Source organism: Sciurus carolinensis, chromosome 6 (assembly GCF_902686445.1).
Source record: "Sciurus carolinensis chromosome 6, mSciCar1.2, whole genome shotgun sequence".
Classification (NCBI taxonomy): Eukaryota; Metazoa; Chordata; class Mammalia; order Rodentia; family Sciuridae; genus Sciurus; species Sciurus carolinensis.
Window position 1 is genome coordinate 96,597,471 of NC_062218.1, and position 10,848 is coordinate 96,608,318.

The 10,848-nt window shown below is 41.6% G+C and overlaps 1 pseudogene; it reads right to left on the minus strand.

Annotated features, from left to right (window-relative positions):
• Positions 1-376: 376 nt before the first annotated feature.
• On the minus strand, positions 377-9,315 carry LOC124986360 (coiled-coil-helix-coiled-coil-helix domain-containing protein 2-like; annotated as a pseudogene).
• Between the last annotated feature and the right edge of the window lie 1,533 nt (positions 9,316-10,848).

The window sequence follows — 10,848 nt, forward strand, 5'->3', positions numbered from 1 at the left end:
CTGTGAGGCCAGCTTTATTTTCAAGAGAGTATATTTTGTCTTCATTTTCTGAGGTTCTGTCTTCCAATAGTCAAGTCTGTTGATGATACTTTCCATTGAATTTTTAATTTTGTTTATTGTTTCAAGGATTTCTGCTTTATTCCTTTTTTTTTTTTTCCAGGAGAAAATCACTTTATTCTAATAAATTCAAAGAACATCAGAACAGTTGACTTAAGGAGGGCACACAAACATTTGACCAGCCCCAAATTCTGAACCAGCTCACTGAACTTCCATACAATTAGAACTCTCTTTTGCTATCATTCAGAAACATTGAAGCTATTAGGTGAGGCTTTACACTGCAGTTTTACATTTCTTACTTTCACTATCGATTACATTTTTATGCTAAAGTAACTTGGTCATCAGAGCCAATTTTCCATTTCTTCAATTTGAGCTTCTCGATTAGACTAATCCGTTAGCAATTCTGCACTGCTTCAGCACCTCATCGAAACCCTCACATAGCTTAACATCACCCTGGTTCTGGGCACACTCCAAAAGTTGTTTTATTTCATAAAAACAAGGGCCTCCAAGCTGATGCTGCTGCGCTGCCTGGGTTCCCTGTGGCTCCTGGTAGATGATATCGGGCTTTGAGGGCTCCACAGCACTTCCTCCGCTGAAGCCCCCGGTGATGGCATGGCCCAGTGTGTGCCCCACAGCAGAGCCCACAACCACACCCGCTGCAGTGGTCGCCATCTGGGCCATCAGACTGGCTGCCGGGGTGCCGCAGCAGGTGAGCCCACTGCAGCTGGCGGGGCTGCAGCTAGTGGCTGAGCTGCTGGTGCGGGCCTGGGCGCAGCTCTCATCTGAAAGGCCCGGCTGGCCGGGGCACCGTGTGCAAGGTGTGGCTCCCCCTTCCACGCTACATGCTAACTGTGCATCGGCTCAGTGTCCAGAGTGCAAAATTGCAAGGCAGGGCAACCGGGCTTTATTCCTTTTTATCTCTGCCTCTTTATTGAAGTGATCTTTCACTTCCTGTATTTTCTTTCCAAAACCATCTTTTATTTCAAAGATCAATCTGTGTATTTTCTAAACTCCATCTCTGACATATCTTCTACTGTGTTGGCTATGGATTCTGTTGTTGGAATGTCTTGGTCTGTTTGAGGCACTCAGTTCCCTTGTTTTTTTTCATGTTGTTTGTGTGTCTTCTCATCTAGCAGTATGGAGCTGAGGCAGTACAGATTCTACCCCGTAGTCTTATGGTGTCCCTGAATGCTTCCAGTACCTCACCTTTAAGAGAGTGACCAGTATTAACAGCACCCAGTGCAAACGATATACCACCTTAAACCAAATGGCTCCTATTAAGGTGTTTACAGTTTTGTCACAATAGACAGAAATAAAGTGCTCTATTATTGTCTACAATATAAACAGTAAGTTTGCTAAAAGGGTTTACCATTTCAAATGATGTACAGTGAGGGAACAGAAGTAGTGTAAGATGTGATGTTTATGAGGGAGAGGGAGAGAAGATAGAGGTAAAAATTTATAGTAAGAGTGAGGGAGGAATTAATAGAGGTTGACTGTTAGTATGAGAGAAGTGAGAAAGAGAATCGAGGAAGACAGGTAGGTAAGAGAAATAAATATGTACTTTTTAAAAAAAAAAAGTAAAAATATAAGAATACACAACAAAACTGTCATATACTACTCAGACATCCATTTCTCAATAAGTTGATGCATGAAAAATATCTGAGTCGGGCATGGTGGCGCACACCTGTAATCCCGCAGAAAGATCTCCAGTTCAAAGATAGCCTCAGTAATTTAGCAAGGTCCTAAGCACTTTGGCAAGACCCTGTCTCAAAATAAAAGATTAAAAAGGGCTGAGGGTGTGTCTCAATGGTTAAGAGCCCTTGGGTTCAATCCCCAGTACCAATCAATCAATCGATCAATCAATAATTTTAAAATAAAATTAAAAGTGCAGGGGATGTAACAGTGGTAAAGCGCCCCTGGGTGCAACCCCCATACAAAAAGCAAGCAAACAAACAAATACCTTCCAAGGCTGTGTTGAGCTCCCCTTCTCCCTCTGGGAGACCTCCTTGAACCCTTTTCCAATGATATGAGGACAGTCAAATTTACAAAGTTTATGTAACTATTTATTGGTTTGGATCCAGAATGTACCCCAAAGACTCTTTTATTGAAGACTTGGTCTCCACTGCAATAGTGTTCAGAAGTGAGGCTCTTGGCAAGTGATTGGATCATGAGGGCTCTGGCCTCATCACTGGATTAATCAATTCATCCATGGGTTAATAACTTAGGAATTATTGAAAGGTGGTGGAAATGATAAGAAGTGGGGCCTATGGTGGGGGGTGTGCCCTGGAAAGGTTTTTTTTTTTTTTTTCTTTTTTAAATTGTTATTCTCACTGAATTACTGAAACTGGCTTTGCACTTGCAATCTTTCTGCCTCAGTCTCCCAAGTCACTGGGACTATAGGGTGCACCACTATGCCCAGCTGGTACTTCTTGTCCCTGACTCCTTTCCCAACCTCTCTGCAGTTTTCCTCTGCTATGTCCTTCCACCATGTTTCTGCCTTGGAACCAGCTGACCATGAACTGAGACCTTTGAAACTATGAGCTAAACTAAATCTTTCCTCCTCTAAGTCATTTTCTCAGGTATTTTGTCCCACTAACAGAAAACTGACTAACACAGTTAGCAAGTGGTGGCACTGGAATCTAAATCCGTCACATGCAGGCTGGCTCTGAATGAATCTAAACATTCACATGCTCTTCCCATTACCCTCACTACTTTCTCTCACCACTTTTGCAGGATATTAGAATCATAGACTGTCAGAGCTGGAAGGGACCTCAGGAATGATCTAGTTTCAGTGCATTGGTTTTTTTGTTTGTTTGTTTTTGTTATTGTCATTGTTGTTTTGGTACTGAGGATTGAACTACGTCCCCAACCCTTTTTAATTTTAGTTTTGAGACAGGATTTCACTAAATTGCTTAGGGTCTTGCTAAGTTGCTGAGGCTGGCCTCGAACTTGTGATCCTCCTGCTTCAGCCCCACCAAGTCTCTGGGATTACAGACATGCACCATCACCCCAGCTGCACAGTGGTTTTTCAGATGGAAAAAATAGATGCCTGACAAAGGGAATTATTTGACCAAGACATACCAGTGGCTAAAGTCAGAGCTGGAGCTCAGACCAATCAAAACTCTCCTCCTTTTTGAATACATTTCACACTGTTGAAGGCCTGAGTAGATAGCAATTCAGCAATTTTTCAGGAATGGATGGCAGTGGATGGGTCAGGGGCAGGGAAGGGAGAGGAGAATGAAGATGATTATGATGATTATCAACTAACACTTTTTTCTTTTTTTTTTGGAACCAGGGATTGAACCCAAGGGTACTTAACCACTGAACCACAACCTCCCACCTTTTTTTTTCTTTTGAGACAGAGTCTCAGTAGGTTGCTTACAGTCTCACTAAACTGCTAATTCTGGCTTTGAACCTGCAATCCTCCTGCCTCAACCTCCAAAGCCACCGGGATTATAGGTGTGTGCCACCTCACCCAACTTCAACTAACGTTTATTGAACATGTACTTATTGGCCAAGTCAGGTACTATGTTGAGGACTTTCCATTCATTATTTATTTTCATATATATATACTTTATATATATATATATATATATAATATATATATTGTATATATATATATTTTTTAAATTATTATTATTATTTTTTTTTTGCAGCACTAGGGATTAAACTCAGGGCCTCATACATGCTAGGTAAGCACTTTACCACTGAGTTACATCCCCAGACCCTATTTTAATATTTCTTAAATAATTTATTTTAAAATATAACAGACATAGAAAATATGTATACACATATATTTAGAAAGAGGGAAAGAATTACAAGTTGTTATAAAGTAAACACATCCTTCAGCTTTTTTTTTTTTTTTTTTTAATCTTTTACTACTGGGAATTGAACCCAGGACCTCACACATGCAAGACAAGAGTTCTACCACTGAGTAACAATCCCCAACCCTTTAATTTCATTGAAAACAGGGTTTTGCTAAATTGTTCAAGCTGTCCTCGGACTGTGATCCTCCTGACTTATCCTCCAAGTACCTTGGATTACAGGTGTGTGCCACCAGCCTGGCCAAACATCCACATTAAAACAAACAAACCCAAAAACCCTCAGATCACAAAACATTGCCAGCAACCGAGAAGCTCCTCCTCCTGTTACAGCCCCTACCTCCTTTTTACAGGTAACCTAAAACTTTTGTAAATCACCATTTCTTCATTTTTATTTGTAATTTTACTAACTAGTGACATACCCATAAACACTATGTGATTCAAACAAGAACTACCTTCTCTCCAGGGCCCCGAAGCATCCCATTCCAGGCTGCCCAGCTGCTTCTCAGACTTTACCACAGTCTTTTTGATCTCTTATCCAGTTGCTTCTTCTTTTTTGGGGTGGGTGGGTACTGGGGATAGAACTCAGGGGCACTCAACCACTGAGCCACATCCCCAGCCCTACTTTTCGTATTTTATTTAGAGACAGAGTCTCACTCAGTTGCTTAGCACCTTGCCATTGCTGAGGCTGGCTTTGAACCGCAATCCTCCTGTCTCAGCCTCCTGAGCTGCTGGGATTTCAGGCAGTTGCTTCTTGAGAGATAGTGAAGAAGCAACAAGAAAAAGAAGTTAAAACTGCATATCTAGCCAGATGCAGTGGCACACACCTGTAATCCCATGATTTGGGAGGCTGAGGCAGGATCACAAGTTCAAAGCCAGCCTTAGTAATTAGTGAGGTCCTAAGCAACTTAGACCCTATCTCAAAAAATAAAAAGGACTAGAGATGTAGCTCGGTGGTACAGCACCCCTGGGTTCAATCCCCAGTACCCCTCTGCCAAGAACAAAACCAAACAAAACTGTATATCTGAAATATGCATATTGTAGCCTCACATCTTATTGATAGTTGGACTCCAAATAAAATTCTGAGAAATTTAGAAATTACATTCCATGGACTGGGGTTGTAGCTCAGTGGTAGAGTGCTTACTTGCCTAGCATGTATGAGGCACTGGGTCTGATTCTCAGCACCATGTATAACTAAGTAAAATAAAGGTCCTTTGACAACTGAAAAAAAAAAAAAAAGAAAGAAAGAAAAAGAAGTCACTTTCCGGGTCTCTGAAGATGGCGGACTAGAGGGAGGCTGCACTTCTTGTCGCTCCGTAACTCCGGTTTCAGCAGAGGATATCTGTTTCTTGGTGAGGCAGTTTTTGCTGCTTATTGATCCCCTGCTGTTTACCCCATTGGTCTACTGTGATCACCTGCAGTCTGCCAGCATATCAACGCCTTTTTTGAGTGCAGATTGCTCACTGTCAGGCGCCTATCATCCGCCATTTGCCTGTCTCTTGCCTGTCCATCGCCTGCCTTACACCTATCCATCACCCACGGCACGAGGTTCACCTCCCCATCATCCGACAATAGTCAGCAAACTGATCACCAACTGCCAGTGGAGCGCCAGCTGCCTGCTGTTGCCTGGAAGTTCACTGTTACAGTACCTGCAGGTTTGATTACACGTGACTGCCGCCATTTTGAGACAATAACCAGGCCCTGTAGGACCCCTAGCCAGACTGACTGAGCCCGGTCTCCAGGATCCCTCAGCCACACCGATCACTCCCTGCCTCTGGGGCCCTCACATCCACTGACTGCTCCCTGCCGCCAGGACCCCCCAGACCGACTGATTGCACCCGGCCTCCAGGATCCCACAACCACACCAAACACACCCGACCTCCAGGACCCCTGCCTGACCAACCACATCCCGCCTCCAGGACGTCCAGCTGACCATGGCCACACCCCGAGCTGCAGCTCCCCATTTGCCAACACATTTGGAAGCCAGAGCGGCCATCTTGGATAATCCTGGAAGCCATAGCTCCGATCTTTGGGTGGGGCAAATTCCATCCTGAGACACCTGCTGGAGACTTGAAGCTCATTGTCAGGTACCTCTCATGCATCAGGCTACTGAAGACTGGGAGGTTTGAATACTGTATGACTGTTATAGTGTTGATTTTCTTTTTTCTCCTTATTGAACAATTTTAAGTTTTTATTTCTTTACTTTTCTTGCTCTCTTTTCCTTTTGTTTACCTGTTCCCTCAGAGTCTCTTTCTCCCTTTTTTGCATGCTAACATCCAATTTCTTTTGATTACACTCTCACCCTTTCTATTATCTAGAACTTCTGTATATTCTTTTCTTATCCCATTAACAGCTACATCCTACATCCCACTGCATCCTCTTTGTCCTCCATTTGAAACTGTAGACCTTATTGCAAATCTGTTTGTTATACTGAAGATAATAATTGAACTCATTCTGTTTATTATGACAATATTATTAATGTCCTCATAGGGGCTATTTGGTCTAGGATTGCATATTGTCTGAAATGGGCACTGCTAATATTGATCTCCCCATAAAGAAAAGGTTTTGGAATCCTATAGGGCCACTATAAGCCTATAGGGAGGAATCTGCAATACCCCAGATCTGCACTGCTAGAGGGGAAGATACATGAACAACATAAAGAAACAAGGGAAGAAAATGATCCAAACAAATCTAGATTTATATTAATAGAATCCAATGACAGTATGGTAGAAGAAATGTCAGAAAAGGTCTTCAGATTATACATGATTAAGATGATTCATGAAGCAAAGGATGAGATAAGAGAGCAAATGCAGGCAATGAATGATCATACCAATAACCAGTTGAAAGAGCAACTGCAGGAAGCAAAAGATCATTTCAACAAAGAGATAGAGATTCTCAAAAACACCCAAACGGAAATCCTTGAAATGAAGGAAACAATAAACCAAATAAAAAACTCAATGGAAAACATCACCAAAAGACTAGACCACTTGGAAGACAGAACCTCAGACAATGAAGACAAAATATTGAATCTTGAAAATAAAGTTGCCCAAACAGAGAAGATGGTAAGAAATCATGAACAAAATCTCCAAGAACTATGGGACATCATGAAAAGACCAAATTTAAGAATTATCGGGATTGAGGAAGGCACAGAGATACAAACCAAAGGAATGAACAACCTATTCAATGAAATAATATCAGATTTCCCAAACCTGAACAATGAAATGGAAAATCAAATACAAGAGACTTACAGAACACCAAATGCACCAAATCACAACAGATCCACACCAAGGCACATTATAATGAAAATGCCTAACATTCAAAATAAAGATAGGATGTTGAAGGCTGTGAGAGAAAAGCATCAGATTACATATAGAGGGAAACCAATATGGATAGCAGCAGACTTCTCAACCCAGACTCTAAAAGCTAGAAGGGCCTGGAACAACATATTTCAAGCTCTGAAAGAACATGGTTGCTAACCAAGAATCCTATACCCAGCAAAACTAACCTTCAGATTTGAAGATGAAATAAAAATCCTTCCATGATAAACAAAAGTTAAAAGAATTTACAAATAGAAAGCCTGCACTACAGAATGTTCTCAACAAAATATTCCATGAGGAGGAAATGAAAAACAACAATGTAGGTCAGCAAAGGGAGGAACTACCTTAGAGAAAAACGCACTCAAAGGAGAAACCAAGCCAACTTAAAAACCAAAAATAAGCCCAAATGACTGGGAATACAAAATCAAAAATATGCAATGGAGAAAAGATAGCCTGTTCAACAAATGGTACTGGGAAAACTGGAAATCCATATGCAACAGAATGAAACTAAACCCCTGTCTCTCACCCTGCACAAAACTCAACTCAAAATGGATCAAGGACCTCGGAATCAGACCAGAGACCCTTCATCTTATAGAAGAAAAAGTAGATCCAAATCTTCAACATGTCGGTTTAGGATCAGATTTCCTTAACAGGACTCCCATAGCACAAGAAATAAAAGCAAGAATCAATAATTGGGATAGATTCAAACTAAAAAGCTTTCTCTCAGCAAAGGAAACTATCAGCAATGTGAAGAAAGAGCCTACAGAGTGGGAGAAAATCTTTGCCACTCATACTTCAGATAGAGCACTAATTTCCAGAATATATAAGGAACTCAAAAAACTCTACACCAAGAATACAAATAATCCAATCAACAAATAGGCTAAGGAAATGAACAGACACTTCACAGAAGAAGATCTACAAGCAATCAACAGACATGAAAAAATGTTCAACATCTCTAGTAATAAGAGAAATGCAAATCAAAACTACCCTAAGATTCCATCTCACCCCAATTAGAATGGCGATTATCAAGAATACAAGCAACAACAGGTGTTGGTGAGGATGTGGGGAAAAAGGTACACTCATACATTGCTGGTGGGGCTGCAAATTAGCACAGCCACTCTGAAAAGCAGTGTGGAGATTCCTTAGAAAGCTTGGAATGGACCCACCATTTGACCCAGCTATCCCACTCCTCGGCCTATACCCAAAGGACTTAAAATCAGCATACTACAGAGAGACAGCTACATCAATGTTCATAGCTGCTCAATTCACAATAGCCAGACTGTGGAACCAACCTAGATGTCCTTCAACTGATGAATGGATAAAGAAACTGTGGTATATATATACAATGGAATATTACTTAGCCATAAATAATAAAATTATAGCACTTGCAGGCAAATGGATGAAATTGGAGAATATCATGCTAAGTGAGATAAGCCAATCTCAAAAAACCAAAGGACAAATGATCTCGCTGATAAGCGAATGATGACACATAATGGGGGGTGAGAGGGGGGCAAGAATGGAGGAAGGAGGGACTGTATAGTGGGAAAAGAGGGGTGGGAGGGGTGGGGGAGAGGAAAAAGTAACAAAATGAATGAAATAACATTACCCTATGTAAATGTATGATGACACAAATGGTATGCCTTTACTTCATGTACAAACAGAAACAACATGTATTCCATTTGTTTACAATAAAAATAATTTTTTTAAAAAAAGAGGACTGAGGATATAGCTCAGTTGGTAGAGTACCTGCCTCACAAGCACAAGGGCCTGGGTTCAATCCCCAGCACCACCAAAAAAAAAAAAAAAAGATAAAAAAAAAAAAATTTCCTGAACTGGGGAAATAGCTCAGTTGGTAGAATGCTCGCCTCACAAGCACAAGGCCCTGGGTTCAATCCCCAGCACCACAAAAAAAAGAAGTCACTTTCCATGAAACTTTGGCAGTACTGAGATTTTGCACCTGCTTGACAAGCACTCTGCTACTGAGCCACATCCTTAGCCCTTTTTAAAAACATCTTCTTAAGACAGGGTCTCATTAAATTGCCTAAGCTGGCCTTGAACTTGTGATCTTCGTATCTCACCTTCTCCATTTGTGGGCATAAGTCACTATGCCTGGCTTCCATGGGACTTTTTTAAGAAATATATTTTTAAATGTTGATAGACTTTTATTTTATTCATTTATGTATACGTGGTGCTGAAACTGAAACCCAATGCTTCACACATGCTAGGCAAGTGCTCTACCACTAAACCACAACCCCACCCCCCTCCATGGGACTTTTGAAGGTATTTCTCCATCACATTTTAGTTTCTAATGATGCCTTTGAGAATTCTGGGGTCATTCTTTTCCCATCCCTTTGGGCATGCCATTTTTTTTTGCCTCTGGAAGCTTTAGGATCTGTTCTTTCTGCCTGGTTATGGAGTTTAGGTGTGATGGCTACTATGTTCACTACTCAAATCCCCCTTCAGAAGGCAGAAATCCAAGCTGCTGCGAATGTTGCCATGACACTCAGCTGGAAGATCTTTTTGGAGAACCTCTGAACTAAAGTGATTCAGAGCAAGCCTGCATCCAATCGATGACATCAAAGGTGTGAAGGCTCAGCTCCCTCACCTCAGCTAGCAACAACTCTGCAGGCTTCTGCCAGGTGCAGCCCTCCCTGTGGAAGGCCAGCTGAGAGCTTCCCTGGGCCTGCACAGCAGCCCAGCTTCTTCCTCTGCTCAGTCTTGTTTCCTTCACCTTCCTTCCACTGATGTTGGTTCTAAGAGCACTTTCTTGTAAATGTCCCGCCTGCTACTCTCTAGCTCACAATCAGCCTCCAAGAGAACCCAATCTGCAACTACATTATGCATGCCCTGTTGGTGGTCTTATCTACATTCATCCTGTGGACAATCAGTAGGTGTTATATTATTGCTAATATCTACTACCACTGTGATTGTGATGGCATCACATCCATTTTATTAGATGTAGAAACTCAGGTTATGGAAAACTTGCATGGCTAAGTCAGGTATGGTGGCACATGCCTGTAAAACCAGTGACTAGGGAGGCTGATACAGGAGGGTCACAAGTTCAAGACCAATCTCAGCAACTTAGCAACACCCTGTCTCAATAAATAAATAAATAAATAAATAAATAAATAAATAAATAATGTACTGGGAATGAAGCTCAGCGGTACAGTGCTTGCCTAGAATGTGTGAGGCCCTGGGTTCAATCCCCAGTACAGGTGGGAAAAACAAAACAAAACAAAACCTTGCATAGGGAGGTCACACAGTAAGTAGCTGAAATAGTTTGAAAGCAGATCTGTCTTACTGCAAAACCAGCAGTTCATTTTAGGAGTAGCTGTGGGGGATTTGGCTACACACTCTGAGTCCCAGGCTTCCTGAAGAGGGAAAGAAGAGCAGCTATCAAAGTGAGTAGACTACAGGAGCTGAGGACCGTGTGAACACAGTCCTCCACATCCTCTTAGTACAAGCCACTTTTTTCTGGGTGGAGAAAACTAATTCTGTCTTCTGCAAATGGACATGCCTTTGGATACCACAGCATCAAATCAAATGGAAATCAAATATCTCTAAATAAGAAGTTCTGAAAAACATCAGGATGTAAGCAACTGGTAAAAAAGAAAAAATGAAGACACAGGTTCTGTCTAGTGTTTGTCTCTCCT